The sequence below is a fragment of the Tiliqua scincoides genome, chromosome 3 (assembly GCF_035046505.1).
Source record: "Tiliqua scincoides isolate rTilSci1 chromosome 3, rTilSci1.hap2, whole genome shotgun sequence".
Taxonomy (NCBI): domain Eukaryota; kingdom Metazoa; phylum Chordata; class Lepidosauria; order Squamata; family Scincidae; genus Tiliqua; species Tiliqua scincoides.
The window spans coordinates 35,354,631-35,368,839 of NC_089823.1; the positions used below are offsets into that span (position 1 = coordinate 35,354,631).

Genomic DNA, 14,209 nt, shown 5'->3' on the forward strand with positions numbered 1-14,209 from the left:
GCAATCAAGACTCAGAGACCAGCTGTCAGCTTAAGTGCTAAGGGCTAGACCTGCTTTTCTGAGGCTGCCCAAGCTTTTTATTACTTTCTCATAAAACAATCTACAACCAGGCTTGAGATGCTCTCAGCTACTGATAGACAAGGTTTCTCAGGCAACAACAAAATTCTTTACTGCTGACTACTAACCTCTTATCTCTAAACTATAACCCATCCTGGTTCTCCCCTGTGCTGGGCCCCTTGCATTCAATTTCCCATAACAAAGAAACTTCCAAAGTTTTCCTCAGATGAGAGAAGAGAAGGAGGAAGGGGGGAAAGGAGAGGGAGAGAGGGGAGGGGGGTATTCCCGCCCAAATGGTTGTCATGTTTTACCGAAAGCTCAGAAACCCAGTGCTTCTGCACTACTATACTGCCATATTAACCTACAGGAAGACTTTTGTTTTCCCATTCCTTCTATCCAGTTCTGCTCTATCTTCTCAGGATGTATGACTATTGGCTGCACAAGTGCTTCCTTTGCTTGTATGACAGGTTTGAGTCTCCTACTTGAGAATATCTGGATAGGCAAGACCCTGATTACTGTAGTGTTGTCAGGAAGATTAGCAATTCCAGGATGCAAATGCAGTGCCACAACAAGCACCTAGGGCAAAGAAAAAAGAGCGGCCTCTCCCCCTAATTGGCAGAATTAAAATGCATTGAAAATGTGACACCACCCCCTTTCCATTTAAAATGGTACATTTTTGAATTTAGTCATGGAATTGCATATTTAGAATACATTCGGTATTCCAATTCTATAGCAATATAGTAGTTTGCTCTTTTGTCATTGGGGAAATAATCTTTTAAAGATAATTTCATTTATTGCAGTGATATCTAATGTGTGTGCAGAGCATTTCCAGTATGTGTGATCAGTTCAGTGCCTACAAATTGTTGCAAGGTCGGAGAAAGCAACTCAAGAAGACTCGGTACCAGGAGTGAAAGTTTGCAGGCTCTTTATTCAATCACATGCGATGGGCACCTATAGGGACTCTTGTCGCAAAGCAATAGGTGTACCCACCTATGCTGGTTTGCCCTTTTATGCATTTTCAGTCTCTTTGTCTAAAATCCTATACATCCGATTGGTTGCAATTTCCATAGAGGTGGGTCAACACCTGATAGGTTACAATTGACATTAAAGGTGGGATTTGCCCTTAAAACCATGAAAAGTACAAAATTTCCAAAAACCAGCAGAGAGCAGTATAATACCAATTATCCAAAGCTAAATAGAAAGTACCATAACTCTAACTGATAGAATACTTTTTGGCATGACTATAAGGCACTTGGCACATTTTGCATAAACATCAGCTTCAGGAGAAGACTCTTGCTACAGCTGCCCAGTACTGCTTATCTATCTGCATTCCACACCTGTGTGGTAGCATAAATCTTGTGAAGCTGTGAGGCCCCTCTACATAGAAAAGGCTTCTTGTATTTTTTATTAAACCCTTTTACTGAACCAAGCAGCTTTTTGGTTCCTATGACCTGCTTCTGTGACTGTTGTGGCCTTTACCTGGGGTTACAGTTTGGGATCAAAGGCCACCATGCCTTATTCCCCCCTTTCAGACTGAGGCAAAGACATATGAGACCCAGTCTGATCAATTCCTCTATCTCATCTAATAATTTCATATACTTGCTGTGGGGCTACGGCTTGGGTGTGAGTTGAAGCGTGAGCATAAGCTTGAGTACAAAAAGGCAAGCATTGCATTCAACAGCAGAAAATTAAACTTACAATTATAAAGCATAATATTATAACAAAAGCTTGTTTCAACCATCCCATATTTGGAAGCCATGATGTTAACCAATCCCAGATTCCATAATCCTTGTTGTTCTTTGTGAGTTCAGTCAAATCTTCCAATTGCTTTTCAATAGTTACATTCAGATCATGAAAGGTCAGCTGGCATTCACTTCCTATCACTTTACAATATCCTCCTTCTCAAGCTAACAGGTATTCCAGAGCCATTGGATCAACAATTATTTAACTCTTCTATTTCACTTTGCAGCTCTCTAATTATATGTCCAGTTGCATTTATAGTTTTTTCCAATCTACAGGTAAGCCCTATTACAATCCATCCATTCTCTTGAGCTACAATTCCAGGGTAAGATCCTAAGGTTAGTAATCCTGTTATTGACCCTAGTCCTACACACTTTCCTTCAGTAAGTGATAGTTGTGGGCTTGTGATAAATTCATCCAAACATCCGGGTCCTAGGGGTCCATCTCGTCTGTATCTTCACCCTTACATCATTTACTACCCTTACTGGGAAAGTCAGGTATCCTAATCCTACACAGACTCCTTTGGGTTTCCCTGGATGATAATTAGTGGCCCATTTATCAAAAAAGAACCACAAATTAGGGTCCCGCAGTAACTATCCACTACAAATAGAGCCTGTCCCCTTCCATGTAGCATTTAAAATGGGGAAATTGGGATAAACATCTGCTAGGCTTGTATTATCTATTGTCCATTCAGGTTCTATTGGAGTATTATTTCTGGCTCCGGAACTACTAAACCAATATTCCTGGGAGCAGAAGAAATAATTTGTTAACCCATTTATCTGGGACTTTATTTGGGCATATCTGTGAAACTTTGAATTCCATACTCCAGTATGGGTGCAACAGAAACACACTCCTCTGGTTCTTTTACTATAAGGGTTGTGAGTCACATTTCTGCGGCCAAGGCAGTCTTTTTTGACATACATCTAGCCAGCTTGAGATGTAGGGAAACTGATCGGGGTGTCCAGGGTCTCCTGTGATCTTTACATAGACTCTCTGAATTATCGGTATGTCAAATGATCCCTCTGAAGGCTATTTTCTCTCCAAAAGAGGCCAGTCTATCTGGGAAAGTCTTTTTAATATGCTAGGGCTTAGTCTGTACCTGAAATCTGATCCAAATCCCTGCTTAAAATTTCACACCATGCAGTCCAGGGGACTGCAAGATGTTTTTTGCCCCCCCCCAGTAGACAAACAAGACAGACACAGAACAATAGGGTAGGAGGTGACCTCAGGTAAGGGGTCCCTCGGTCAAGGCAGTAGGATCACAATCGTCCTCTAATGGCAACCTGGCCCCTCGCAGGGATGCAGGAAATATGCCAAAAGGGGCCTCACTCACACAACGTAAACTTGTATGCAGACAACGTAAACCAGTCACCCATTCACACTGGATGAACATCCTTATCCTTTGGTGGAGGTGACAGAGGTATGCGCACTATCCAGGCGCTCCAAGCTTGCCCCCTCCACCTGGCTAGAGGAACAGGGTTTTGCGCACTATCCTGGTGCCCTGAGTATGCGCACTATCCTGGCGTCCCAGGCCCTTCTCCTCTGCCTCTACCTTTACCCTAGAGGGACTATGGATATGCGCTGTAGCCTGGCGCCCAATAGCCTCCTCTGGGGAAGCTGGTCAGGCTCCCCCCTTCCCTCATAAAGAAACCTATTTATACTTTACCAAGACGTCTTCTTCCCTTCCACCTGGTTTCCACCTCTCCTCCTGTGGCCATACATGGCACTTCCCTTGCCTGGAACGCAATCACTCCTTCAGGAACTTCTGCTTCATTGGCCGCTGCTGCAAACCAGCTCCTGCGCCACACCCCAAGCCTAAGACTGGGCTTGTGGCGCCTCAGTAGGGCACAGAGCCTGGAGCGCTGTGGCAACCCACGACACAGGTCCAAGGATCCGAGTCACGGCACCAAAAATGTTGCACGGTTGGAGAAAGCAACTCAAGAAGACTCAGTACCAGGAGTGAAAGTTTGCAGGCTCTTTATTCAATTGCATGCGATGGGCACCTATAGGGATTCTGGTCTCAAAGCAATCGGTGCGCCCACCTATGGTGGTTTGTCTTTTTATGCATTTTCAGTCTCTTTGTCTAAAATCCTATACATCCGATTGGTTGCAATTTGCATTAGAAGTGGGTCAACACCTGATGGGATTTGCCCTTAAAACCATGAAAAGTACAAAATTTCCAAAAACCAGCAGAGAGCAGTATAATACCAATTATCCAAAGCTAAATAGAAAGTACCATAACTCTAACTGATAGAATACTTTTTGGCATGACTATAAGGCACTTGGCACATTTTGCATAAACATCAGCTTCAGGAGAAGACTCATGCTAGAGCTGCCTGGTACTGCTTAATCTATCTGCTTTCCACCTGTGTGTGCTAGTATAAACATTGTGAAGCTGTGAGGCCCCTCTACATAGAAAAGGCTTCTTGTATTTTTTTATTAAACCCTATTACTGAACCAAGCAGCTTTTTGGTTCCTATGGCCTGCTTCTGTGACTATTGTGGCCTTTACCTGGGATCAAAGTCTCCTTTGCCTTACAAATGACTGTCAATTCAGTCATTTTCTGTTAACTTCCCATTAGTTTAAAAAACCCAGACTATGTGAGAGTTATTTTTTTTGTTCCTGCTTCCCCAATTGCAGAGGTTGAAAGCAGAAGAAAGCTTATGTAGGCATATTTTTGTGATCCTGTTGTAATTATGCACAGGCAATGGGCTTAGCTTTAGTATGTGGCAACAGACAGCAGCCACGCCTGCGTCTGCGCAAGAGCACACTCTGCCATCACAGCCTTAAAATATGCGAAGTCTGAGCCCAGTGCCTGTAAACAACAGGATGTAATAAAGAAGCGCTCATATCTAGGTTAGCTAGAGCTAGCTAGTTGCAGCTAGCGTAATCTTAGAAACCTTTAGTAACTTTCTGTATTGCACAGAGCTGAGAGCTGGGCAGCTTGCCAAAGATGCTCTCTGCAGAACAATGTTGATACATTTGAATGCACAATGAATAAGTCTTTGTTTAACCAGAAGAAGAGAAGAAATGTGTACTTTTAAAAATCAGTCTGTCTCTCCTTTTAACACACAGGCTCAGCAGCATAGCTTTAAGTTCAGAAATGTCCAGTTTGAAGACTTTCGGAGCACTAGGCTGTGCACACAAATGCTAGAAAGCAAATATTCACACCAGCTTTCATAGAAGGATACTAGTCAGCTTAGTTTCCTTATATTTCTTGTTCTTCATTTGAAAACTAGTTTGGTGCATTAACACATGTAACTAACGTTAGCCTAAACAAGTTGTAGTAGTCTAACAACTACTGGGCTGCCCATTACTTTTAACACAATCAGAAGTGAAAAGATTCCCCAGGTGGGCCTGCCCATGAGACTTTATTGGTCCACATACCTAAAACATGCAACATGTCCTAGCATCCCTTGTGACATTGTCAGGGCACTCTTTTATTAGCTGTGAATTGCACACTCCAACATCTTCTGCAACATTGAGGTATCTCTCAGACAGTATGCTGCTGTTGCTTATCTTGACCACTTCCTACTGAAAGCTTCTTCCTGTTAATGCATGTACATTTAAACACACTTAGCAAGTGCACCTAGGAGAAACCTAATTCACATGCAGGGAGTAGTAGTAGCCAGTAACACAGTTCCATGGTTTGGCAGGAAGGAAGAAGGGTGAAAGGGTGAAAGGTACAACAAGCTTTACTGTGGGGATAATTTAACAATAATAGGGAAGGGAACAGGGCAAGAGAGCCAAAGCTGCTTTCCGGGAAAGAAGGGGTGCATTGCAAGGAGGTCCACAAGGTTGGCTGACTGGGCTACTGTGGCACAGGTGGTTTGCACGTACTCAGGGTGAAAGGCTCAGCTTGGCACTGTGAACCTTGGATTGCCTTTAGAATGGGAGTGGTTTTATGCAACACAAACACACACATGTGATGGACCAGCAGCAAGACAGGACAATGCGGAAAAATGAAAGACCAAAGACAAGAAGATCTCATGACCAAGTTTTTTTTTATATTTTTCACCCATAGGATCCTATTTTTCACCCATAGGATCTTTTGCGAGATCATCAAGGGACATTTCTTTGTTATATGATGGCCCTTAATGACTTTTCATGGGTTCTTGATGGATTCTGCCTTTGTCTTTGCACCTTGCTGAGGACACAGTAGCTAGAAGATCTATTGGTTCATTACCATGAACTTTAGCCAGGACTTGATGAGGACAGATAGAGCTGGAGATCCCTTTGTTTTGTTAATATAGCAATACCTTGACTTTCATCCACTTGATTTTCATCATTTTGCTCTTTCTGCTGTTTTCAGTTTTAGACACTTTTCAGATTTTGTTCACATTCTTGTCTCTTTCATCTGATTTCATCCAACCTTTCATAACATTCATTGACATTCTTGTGTTTGTTTCTTTTATTTCTGTTAATTTAGACATTGCACGTGTTATATAATTAGTTAAGTTTTTCATCAGCCAAAATAAATTTGCATGTGAAATAAGGTGATGCTTTGGCATTCATCCATTTTTTACTTTCCTCCATGTTGTGGTCTCTAACCAAATGAAAGTGCAAGGTATTGCTGTAAATACCTGAATGTGGAAAGCATTCAGCTTCTTCTCATGTTGTGAGCGAAGAGACCATGACTCGCTGCAGTACAGAAGTGTGCTCAAGACGCAAGCTCTGTAGACCTGGATCTTGGTATGTTCCATCAGCTTCTTGTTGGACCAGACTCTCTTTGTGAGTCTGGAAAACGTGGTAGCTGCTTTGCTGATGCGTCTGTTTAGCTCAGTATCAAGAGAAAGAGTGTTGGAGATAGTTGAGCCAAGGTACACAAAGTCATGGACAACCTCCAGTTCATGCACATAGATTGTAATGCAGGGAGGTGAGTCCACATCCTGAACCATGACCTGTGTTTTCTTCAGGCTGATTGTCAGCCCAAAGTCTTGGCAGGCCTTGCTGAAACGATCCATGAGCTGCTGAAGATCTTTGGCAGAGTGGGCAGTGACAGGTGCATCGTTGGCAAAGAGGAAGTCACGCAGACATTTCATCTGGACTTTGGACTTTGCTCTCAGTCTGGAGAGGTTGAAGAGCTTTCCGTCTGATCTGGTCCGGAGATGGATGTAGTTCCAAAGGCATGCTTCAGCAGGACAGCGAAGAAAATCCCAAACAAGGTGTGAGAACACAGCCCTGCTTCAGTCCGCTTCGGCGGTCAAAGGGGTCTGATGTTGAGCCATCAAAGACTACAATGCCCTTCATGTCCTTGTGGAAAGACCTGATGATGCTGAGGAGCCTGGGTGGACATCCAGTCTTGGGGAGAATCTTGAAGAGGCTGACCAGGTCGAAAGCCTTTGTGAGATCTATGAAGGCTATAAAGAGTGGCTGTCGTTGTTCTCTGCATTTCTCCTGCAGCTGTCTAAGGGAGAATACCATATCGGTGGTGGAGCTGTTGGCTAGGAATCCGCACTATGATTCTGGATAGATGCTCTCTGCAAGTACTTGGAGCCTCTTCAGTGCAACTCGGGCAAACAACTTTCCTACAATGCTAAGGAGAGAGATGCCGTGTTAGTTATTGCAGTCACCCCTGTCGCCTTTGTTCTTGTACAGCTTGACGATGTTTGCATCCCTCATGTCCTGTGGTACTCCACCTTCTCTCCAGCAGAGGCAGAGGATTTCAGAGCATAGAGCAGGCAAAATCCAAATGTACCCTGGATCATCAAATAATTGTTAGAGTTGCAAATAGAATGAAGGAATTCTTTATTATATGTGGTGGTTATATGGAAAGTAAAAAAATATTGGAAAATGATATATATTGTTACAAGAGATATTGAATTGTATAGTACCATTCAAACCTGAAATATTCCTTTTAAATGTGGTATCAGAAATTGAAGACCAATATAAGAAACATTTTATTGTACATATCAGTATAGCAGCAAGAATATTCTATGTGCAAAATTTGAAGCTTTTTTATGATTTGATAATTTTAGTTAAACAATAGTGATTGTTTAGTTAAATCATTAATTAGTATAATGACAAATAGGATAATTTTTGTATCAATGATTTTTTTTTCTAGTCATTGTTGATTTCTTTTTTGAATTAAGACATGTAATCTATGGCCAATATCCTCATGTGTAACCTATGTAGTCCCAACCCTAAGTTTAACCAGTTTTCCTTACCTGTATCTGTAATAAATAAATAAATAAACTTTGCACACACACACACAAAAAGAATCCAAACGGATTGACCCGTTGAGGCCAACATGCCCGATATAACATTAATTGACCACAATTCCTAATTCAATATTGAACTGTGTCAATTATCCGTGGATACCTGCAATGATCCTATGCCTCTGGTTGGGGCCTGACCTTCGCGGGCAGTACCAGTCATACTGTGATTTTTATTTGCATGCTCTTATTTCGCTTCCAGCTATCACTGTGATTGTTCTTAATGAATAAAAATGTTATATATTTTTATTCGTTTCACAGTGTGTATATATATTCACACACACTGCTTTTTGACACAAAGCACTTTTCAAAGCATTTGAAAAGTGTGTGATTTGATGACCCCTATATATGCTGGAAATCACAAGAATGTGGTAGGTGGGATTCTGAGAGCCAAGACTTGTTGATGTCCAGCACATCCGAACCAGCAGCCAACTGCATTTCCAAAATAGTTCTTGTTCTGTTGCAGGTCTTAGGTTGGTCACAACCTCCCCATACTGCAGCTGTATTAAATGGTTTTGTAGAAGTGTTAACCATAATCACATTTACACCCTTTAGGGCCCAATCCTATTCAGCTTTCCAGCACTAGTGCAGCCGTAATGCAGCCTTGAGGTAAGGGAACAAATGTTCCCACACCTTTTGGAGGCCTCTGTGACTGTGCCCCCACCACAGGATGCAGTGCATGCCCCATTGGCATGGAAATTTGGATAGGATTGGGCCCTTAATCCCTGTTCTGTCAGGGTTTGGATTCCTTTTTAAAGAAGAAATATTTATGGTGAACCTCAACAGAATAGAATCTGCTCCCTTCCCAACCTGTGGTTCTGTTCTACTTCCCTGTGAAAGTGAAATAGAGGAAAGGGGAACTTTGCCAAACTCCCAATGAATACCAATACAGTGATGCAGTAGTAAAACTATACAACAACAAAATCAACTTGCAGTGTATTTCATTACCAGGTGTTGTGAATTGCAGCCCACTTCCACAGGTGCAGGCTGTATTGTACACTATACGATGTACTGTATTTGGTGGGCCACTGCGAGATACAGGAAGCAGGACTATATGGGCCTATGGCCTGATCCAGTGGGACAGTTCTTATGTTTCAAGAGCAGGGTGACCAGATGTCACCACAGAAGAGGACAAGGCACTGCAAAATGTAGGACATCCAAGAAAAATGTAGGACACGACAAAATGAAAGCTAAAAACACTCAAATTTATTTCATGTGGTTAATTTAAACACTATTTTACTTCTTTAAATTTAAAACTCTATTATGTATCACTTGTAACACGCAGGGCACAATCCTCACCAACTTTCCGGCACTGTCATAACCGTGCCAATGTGGTGTGCACAGCATCCTGCAGTGGGGGCAGTCAAGGGGGCCTCCTCAAGGTAAGGGTATACCTTGGGGCTGCATTGCAGCGAGATCAGTGCTGGAAAGTGGGTTAGGATTGCGGGAAGGCACACAGGGAAAAGGTCTTTTCCAGGACAAGAGGCTCAGAAAAGAGGATGTGTCCTGGAAAAAGAGGATGTCTGGTGACCCTGTTCAAGCGCAGGGTTTCTAAGGGGTCAGGCGGGGAGGGGTTGGAGGACTGGGGCAAGCTGGTGGTGGGCCAGTGGGGGGAAGGGAAGGCTGGTCTGGCTGCGCCCGGCTGGAGGCAGGCGGGGTTCGCTTCTACTCCAAACCACCAGGCTGAGAGACAGGAAGCCAAGGGAGCCTTGCCCCCCCCCCCCGGCGCAGGCTTCTTTCCTTAGCCTCCTTCTTCGGCCCGGAGGGGGTGCTGCCCGTCACCAGTTGGAGGGATTCCCTCTGAGCCGTGGGAAGGCTCTGCAGGCGGCAGCGGCACAGGGGGAGCCCTCCCGAGTTCCTGCCTTCCCGCTCGCAGCGCAGACCCAGAAGGGCCCCCTCCGCCCCTTCCTTCAGCAGACCTGCCCGGCGGCGGCGTGAGGCTCGCCCACCAGGCGCCGCGAGCGCGAGGGCTCCAGCTGGTGAGGGCGCACGGAGGCAAAGCCCCAGTGCCGGAGCGCAAGGGGCAGCAGCCAGGCTGGAGGCGCGCCGAAGGCCCGCAGCCCACCGGGCACGGTAAGAGGGCGGAGGGGAGGGGAGGGGCTGCAAGGGGGGCTCCCCTGTGCTCTTCAGCCCCGCCGTTATTCCCCGTCCCGGCAGCGCGTGGCAGCCAGTCAAGCAGGGCAGGAGCTGGCCTCTCGAGATGGGCGGCGCTGCGAGAGCCCAATCCTAGGCATGTCTACTCAGAAGTAAGTCCCATTAGAGTCAATGGGGCTTACCCCCAGGAAAGTGTGGACAGGATTGCAGCCTCAGAGCGTCATCCTATGCACGTCTGCTCAGAAGTAAATTCCATTGTAGTCAGTGGGGCTTACTCCCAGGAAAGTGCGGCTAGGACTTAGAGCCCAAGCCTCTGCCTGCCTACTCGGAAGTAAGTGCCATTAGATTCAAGCGGGCTTACTCCCAGGAAAGTGTGGCGAGGATTGTAGCCTGAATTCGGGGCGCAGCCGGCGCCAGGAAGGGGGGCGCAGAAGGAGTGGGGCGCCTGGGGTCGGGCTGCAGCGTGGTGCCCCACCGGCTCTCGCGGTGGCACATCCCCAGCTCCGGGAGGATTCGTGGGGCCACCTTTGCTGCCCACGTAGTGCGAGAGAAGCGCCCTGCAGGCGCGCTTTTGTGCCTGCGCTTCCAGCTCCTGCCCCAGTGCGGGGCTGCCCGGCTATCCTCCTATATTACGAGAGAGTCTGCAGCGGGCACGGTTTTCGCCTCCGTTTCATGGCTAAAGCTGGGGAGGGAAAACTTCAGCCCCCCCCCTAATTTTCTAAGGCTGCGATCCCATCCACACTTACAAGAGAGTAAGCCCCAGTGACTATAATGGAGCTTACTTCTGAGCAGGCAGGCATGGTTGGGCTCTCAGCCTTCTCCTCCCGTTCTATTTCTGTCTCAGAAGGGGAGACAAAGTTAAGAAGAGAGGGGAGCTTTAAGGCCTGAAGTTGCCGTTGGATCTGGGAGAGGCGTGACTTCCTTCCTGTTTTTCACTTAGGAAATGGCCAAGAAGGCTGATTGTGAGGGCAGCAGCAGCAGTTCCAGCACTGCAGCCTCCTGAGGAGGTGAAATGCAAAACAAAGAGTCAGTCTGACAGAAGAGCTATGAGAACTGTGACCCCCCCCCCCTTGGTGTATCAAATCTGATAACTTTGGTGTAGGGTAGTCAACCTCCCCACCCTTTGCACACTCAGTAGCTCACCACAAGGCATGTGCTTTTTCCTAAACTGTGAAAACATTTCCTTAGTTTGAGCCCAACCTGCAGTGAGCCAGACATGTAACTGAGCTGAACTGAAGAGGTGGAGCTCAGCTTTTGATTTTCTGTGGCAGTTCTCAAACCTTTTATCACAGAGACCCACTTTTTAGAATGTTGGGACCCACCGGAAGTTATGTCGTTAACCAGGCAGTGATGTCATGGCTAGAAGTGACATCGTCAAGGAGGAAAAAATTTTAACATCCCCATACGACAAAATCAAATCTAAGTAAGTAAAGGAGTAGTCCTAACCAACTTTCCAGCATTGAGGTAAGGGCAATGCAACTCCAAGGTAAGAGAACAAATATTGCCTTACCTTGAGGAAGCCTCCACTACTGCCATCCAACTGCAGGATGCAGCACATGCCCCAGTGGCACAGCTAAATCAGTGCTGGAAAGTTGGTTAGGATTGCACCCTAAGTAAATTAGAAGTGTACAATAAGTATAAATTTAAAAAAAATTAAAACAAAGAAGAACCCTACTAACCCTCCCAGGACATTGTTGATCAGCTGATAAAAGTTCCCCAAGCATCCAAAAGGGGATCCAATTCACATTTATCCAATCCACATTTACCTGGGAGTAAACCCCATTGACTATCATTGTTGTATTTACATAGGTACAGATCTGTATCTGTTAAAGGTACAGATCTGAAACATTTTCCCAAATGCAGCCACATCCCATGATAGCATCAAGTTGAATGTATTAAAAATAAAATACACTTTGAAATGAATAGGGACCCACTTGAAATTGGCTTGTGACCCACCTAGTGGGTCCCAACCCACAGTTTGAGAAACACTGTTTTATGGTATACTGTACAAATAGTCTGAAAACAGGATTTCAGAACAACAAAAAAACACATTCAGCTATTGTAAAGTTTTCTTTCACTTTGCATCTATTTGGTTTTGGCCCTTGGCTCTCACCTCTCATTTTTATTTTATTGCTACATGCAAAGATTTAAAGCCACCATTTAGTCTCCAGAAAGGCTCCCAAGCCAGCCTGCAGCACATTATAAACAACAATGCAATAAATATATGCAGATAAAAGCCAATAAAAGAGACTGGTGTCACAAACATCACCCTTGGGGTAGGGAAGGACCAGGGGAGATTCCCAAGTCAACCAGGATTTAACCCTCCTCCACCTACACTATCGTCCACAAACCCCCAAGAGCAATGTTTATTTATTTAGCTTACTCCAAGCCCCAGGTCCTATTAACATACATGTCCTTGGTTAATTATTGCACTCAATTTTAATGTAAAAGTTTTTTTATTATAGCTTTAAGGGAGCTTCAATTGCTCCAATAACATATTTACATGAATTACAGTAGCTTTAAAACAAGAAAAGATCATATCTAAAAAGAGGCTAAAATTACCATCTTACAGGTCTCTCAGCATTTCTTCCAGGATAAAAGCTGTTAACCTCCCTGCCTTCTGCTGTGTGTTTTCAGGCACCCATGCCCCTGTTTTATTCTTTAAGTTACTAATGCACTACACCTGGGTAACAAACACCCAACTTAATCCATCTTAAAGCGAAAGGGACTTGCCCCACCCCGTGACAACTGGCAATGAGAGCATTAAAAAAAAAAAGTATCCACAATGGGGAGAAAACTAAATGCTTGTCCAAACCAAAAGTCCTTCACTATACTGTGAAAAATCACCAGTGAGGGGACCAAATAGGCCTCCAGCTGAAGGGATTTCAAGAGCCTGAGGGCCATGACTGAGAAGGCCCTGTCAAGATATCCCAACCTATCAGACATAAAAAAAGAGAGAACACATAGCATTTGTCAGATGTTGAATGAAGTGGATGGGGAAACCCATCTTAAAACAACCATTTCTCTCTTCATGCACACACTGCACATTTGACTTTGCACAGATCCAGTCTTTTTTGAGGGTAGGGTTGCAAACCCTCCAAGATTAGCCTGCAGTCTCCAGGGCTTGCAGGAATTTTCAATATTGCATTATGTGGGGGAAAGGGAGAATCTCCAGAATAGCTTCAGTCCTAGTAGGCACTCTGAATTTCCATGAGGTCAGGATTCTGAGATTAACTTAATGTAAACAACAGTAATATCAGATGTGGACTTGCTTATCACTCCATGTTTTGTACACGTACGCAGATATATTTCCCACTTATTTCAGTGTAAGCTAAATGTATAAATAAAGCATAGTCACTTAACATGAATTAATAAAATGTGTTGGTGTTGACCTTTAAAGCCCTGTATGGCATAGGACTGGGATACCTCAAGGATTGTCCTCCCGCATATATTCCTGTACATCCTCTGCAGTCAGAGAGGGCTCTACTCAGGATAATGCTGCCATCTGAAGCCAGGGGAATGGTGGCAAGGTGTAGGTTGTTCTTGGTTGTGGCACCACGCCTGTCAAACCAGCTACCAAAAGATCTGAGAGCAGCTGCTTTGTTATATGGTTTCTGGTGGGTTTGAAGACCCATCTGTTTCACCTTGCCTTTGGGAAGGGAGGTACTCCCTAGGGACCCCTTAACTTTTATGCTTCTATACATTATTTTATCTGCTCTTTTATTGTTGTTTTAAAAAGTGTTTTTATGGTTTTAATGGTTTTTATTTTAACATTTTATTCTAATGTTTTGATGTTGATGTTTGTTTTGTTGTACACCGCTTTGGGTTTTAGAAAAGCAGTATGTATAAATGAATGAATGAATGAATGAATGAATGTTCTAGATCTAGAATATTGTGCTTTAAAATCCAGATTCTAAATTCTGTAATCCTGAAACCCACAGTTAGATTTGCAATACTGTTTAATCAGAAGCAATTTACATTGACTTAAATGAGACTTCCTGTCAAGCAAGTGTGCATAGCATTTCAGTATAAACTAGGCAAACTGATAACATTTGCTTAAATATAATTTCTATGCTTTTCATAATTTTCTAATGAGGGCTTTT

The 14,209-nt window shown here is 44.2% G+C and overlaps 1 protein-coding gene across 2 annotated transcripts in view; it reads left to right on the forward strand.

Annotated features, from left to right (window-relative positions):
- Positions 1-9,810: 9,810 nt before the first annotated feature.
- ST3GAL6 (ST3 beta-galactoside alpha-2,3-sialyltransferase 6) overlaps positions 9,811-14,209 on the forward strand; it is an 82,831-nt gene continuing 78,432 nt past the window's right edge. For both annotated transcript variants that reach the window (XM_066621799.1, XM_066621801.1), the window contains exon 1: positions 9,811-10,085. The gene's annotated coding sequence lies outside the window, so the exon portion shown is untranslated. The remainder of the gene's footprint in view (positions 10,086-14,209) is intronic.